The following is a 4,046-nucleotide window of genomic DNA, read 5'->3' on the forward strand; positions in this document are numbered from 1 at the left end:
ACAAGTGTTGTCATGCAGGGTCACTATAGCAACGTAGTGTTGTGATGCGGTGTCACTACAGCAACATAGTGTTGTGATGCTGGGTCACTATAGCAACGTAGTGTTGTGATGCAGGGTCACTATAGCAACAGAGTTCTCTCTGCTCTCTTTGCTCTCTTTTCTCTCTCACTCTCTGCTCTCTCACTCTCTCTTTGCTTTCTCAGCCTGCTCTCTGCTCGCTCTCTCTGCTCCCTCTCTCTCTGCTCTGTCTCTGCCTCTACTCTCTCTGCTCTCTGTTCTCTGCTCTCTCTCTCTCTGCGCTCTGCTCTCTCACTTCCTCTGATCTCTCTGCTCTCTCTCTGCTTTCTCTCTCTCCCTCTGCTCTGTCTCTGCTCTCTCTGCCCTCTGCTCTCCCTGATCTGTCTCTCTGCTTGTTGGAGGAAATTATAGTTGAAATGATTAATTATGCATACATTAGATTAGAACCAGTTATTTTAATACTATTATGTTATGGTATGAAATGTATGGGTTCTTGGTTAAGCTGTTACTGAAAATGTAAGTAAAACAAATGAATTGTCTGTACCTTGTGGGAAAGGGAGAAGGAGGGCATATCTTTCAGACAGATTGGAATGTTTGTTTTATGAGGGGAGTAGAAGACATCTCCAGACCTGAAGACACTGCGCTATTGTGTGGATCGGAGAGAGTGTGAGAAACTGATGATGTCATTTTATGTTGTCTCTTTAAAAGGTAAGGTTCTTTGTATTTTGGGTCAGTACTCTCTTGTAATAAACACTGCTACCTGAGTTTAAGACTGGGGCTCTGTCCATTCCTATAATAATAATATGGGTTTTACGATCCCATAGAATGCATTGACAGAGTACTTCATTCTGACTGGGAAATAATACAGAGGAATTTAGAATTCCACTAACACTGCTCTCAGCTCTCTCTGCTCTCTCTCTGCTCTCTCTCTGCCCTCTCTGTTCTCTCTCTCTGCCCTCTCTGCTCTCTCACTATTTTCTCTCTGTTCTCTGCTCTCTCTGCTCTGCTCTCTCTTTTCACTGCTCTCTCTCTCTCTCTGCTCTCTCTGCTCTCTCTTCTCTGCTCTCTTTCTGCTCACTCTCTGCTCTCTCTCAGCCTGCTCTCTTTCTGCTCTCTGTGCTCTCTCTTTTCTCTGCTCTCTCTCTGCTCTCTCTCTCTCTCGTCTTTCTCTCTGCCCTCTCTGCTCTCTCTCTTTGCTCCCTGCTCTCTCTCTCTGCTCTATCACTCTTGCTCTCTCACTCTCTCTTTGCTTTCTCAGCCTGCTCTCTGCTCACTCTCTCTCTCTGCCTCCTCTCTCTCTGCTATCTCTCCTCTCTATTCTCTGCTCTCTCTCTCCCTCTGTTCTCTCTGCTCTATGCTCTCTCTCTCTTTCTCCCTCTGCTCTCTCTCTGCTCTATGCTCACTCTCTCTTTCTCCCTCTGCTCTCTCTGCTCTCTCTCTCTGCGCTCTCTATCTGTTCTCTGCTCTCTCTGCTCTGCTGCTCTCTCTCTGCCCTCTGCTCTCTCTCTGCTCTCTTGTCTCTCTGTTTTCTGCTCTCTCTCTGCCTCTGCTCTCTCTCTGCTCTATGCTCACTCTCTCTTTCTCCCTCTGCTCTCTCTGCTCTCTCTCTCTGCGCTCTCTATCTGTTCTCTGCTCTCTCTGCTCTGCTCTCTCACTCTTCTCACTCTCTCTGCTCGCTCTCTGCTCTCTCTGCTCTCCGCTTTCTCTCTGCTCTCTCAGCCTGCTCTCTGCTCTCTGCTCTCTCTCTCTGTTCTCTCCTCTCTCACTCTGCTCTCTCTCTCTGCTCTCTCTCTCTGCTCTCTGCTCTCTCTGCTCTCTCTCTCTCCCTCTGCTCTCTCTCTCTGCTCTCTCTCTCTGCTCTCTCCCTATCTGGTCTCTTCTTTCTCCCTCTACTCACTGCTCTCTTCTCTCTCCCTCTGCCCTCTCTATTTTCTCTCTCTGCTCTCTTGCTTTTCTCTGCTCTCTCTGCTCTCTGCTCTCTCTCTCTGCTCTCTCTCTTTCTGCTCTCATTATCTGCTGTCTCTCTCTGCTCTCTCTGTTCTCTGCTCTCTCTCTTCTCTCTGTTCTCTGCTCTCTCACTCCCTCTGCTTTCTCTGCTCTCTCTTTGCTCTCTGTTCTCTGCTCTCTCTGCCCTTTGTTCTCTCTGCTCTCTGCTCTGCTCTCTCAGCCTGCTCTCTGCTCTCTCACTCTCTATTATCTCTGCTCTCTCTGCTCTCTTTGATCTCTCTCTCACTCTCTGCTCTCTCTTTGCTCTCTCAGCCTACTCTCCGCTCTCTCCCTCCCCCTCTCTCCTTTCTCTCTCTCTCTCTAATGCTCTCTGCCCTCTCTCAGCCTTCTCTCTTCTCTCTGCTCTCGCTCTCTGCTCTCTCAGCCTGCTTTCTGCCTGCTTTCTGCTCTCTCAACTCTCTGCTCTCTTTTCTCTGCTCTCTCTCTGCTCTCTCTCTCTTTCCCTGCTCTCTGCTCTCTCTGTGTGCTCTGCTCTCTTCTCTCTCTCACACACACTCTCTGCTCTCTCGCTTTTCTCTGCTCTCTTTGATCTCTCTCTCTCTGCTCTCTCTCTTTGCTCTCTCAGCCTGCTCTCCGCTCTCTCCCTCCCCCCCTCTCTCTCTCTCTCTCTAATGCTCTCTGCCCTCTCTCAGCCTTCTCTCTGCTCTCTCTCTTTTTTCCCTGCTCTCTGCTCTCTGTGTGCTCTGCTCTCTTCTCTCTCTCACACACACTCTGCTCTCTCGCTTTTCTCTGCTCTCTCTGCTCTCTCTCTCTCTGCTCTCTTGCTTTCTGCTCTCGTTATCTGCTGTCTCTCTCTATGCTCTCTGCTCTCTCTTCTCTCTGTTCTCTGCTCCCTCTGTTCTCTGCTCTCTCTCTCCCTCTGCTCTCTCTGCTCTCTCTCCCTCTGCTGTCTGCTCTCTCTCTCTTCTCTCTCTTCTCTGCTCTCTCTCTTCTCTGCGCTCTCTCTTCTCTCTGTTCTCTGCTCTCTCTGTTCTCTGCTCTCTCTGCTCTATGCTCTCTCTCTGTTTTCTGCTCTCCCTACCCGCTCTCTCTGCTCTCTCACTCTCTATTATCTCTGCTCTCTCTGATCTCACTCTCTGCTCTCTCTCTCTTTGCTCCCTCTCTCCCACACACTCTGCTCTCTCTCTCTGCTCTCTCTCCCACATTCTCTGCTCTCTCCATCTTAACAGTGGTGCAGTTTGGACAATCACCACTTGATGGCAGTGTTAAACCAGAAGTGATGAAAACAACATCACTGCAGAGAGAGAGCGAGAGAGAGTCTAATATACTGATATACAGCAACATTCAGAAAGTATTCAGACCAGAGAGAGAGAGAGAGAGAGAGTCTAATATACTGATATACAGTAACATTCAGAAAGTATTCAGACCAGAGAGAGAGAGTCTAATATACTGATATACAGTAACATTCAGAAAGTATTCAGACCCCTTGACTTTTTACACATTTTGTCACGTTACAGCCTTATTCTAAAATGTATTAAATGTGTTTTTCCCCTCATCAATCTACACACAATAACCCAGAATTACAAAGCAGAAACGGTTCACTTTATGTGTGAACATTTTCATTAAAAAAAACTTAGATTCACAGAGGGCGAGTAGAGAGTCAGAACAGAGGGAAAGAGAGAGGGAGGGTAGAGAGTCAGAACAGAGGGAAAGAGAGAGAGGGAGGGTAGTCAGAACAGAGGGAAAGAGAGAGAGAGGGAGGGTAGAAAGTCAGAACAGAGGGAAAGAGAGAGAGAGGGACGCAACGTTAATTATTTATGAAAATCGCAAATGAAATGAAATAAATATATTAACTCACAAGCTTAGCCTTTTGTTAACAACACTGTCATCTCAGATTTTCAAAATATGCTTTTCAACCATAGCTACACAAGCATTTGTGTAAGAGTATTGATAGCCTAGCATAGCATTAAGCCTAGCATTCAGCAGGCAACATTTTCACAAAAACAAGAAAAGCATTCAAATAAAATCATTTACCTTTGAAGAACTTCGGATGTTTTCAATGACGAGACTCTCAGTTAGAT

Source organism: Oncorhynchus clarkii, chromosome 12 (assembly GCF_045791955.1).
Source record: "Oncorhynchus clarkii lewisi isolate Uvic-CL-2024 chromosome 12, UVic_Ocla_1.0, whole genome shotgun sequence".
Taxonomy (NCBI): Eukaryota; Metazoa; Chordata; class Actinopteri; order Salmoniformes; family Salmonidae; genus Oncorhynchus; species Oncorhynchus clarkii.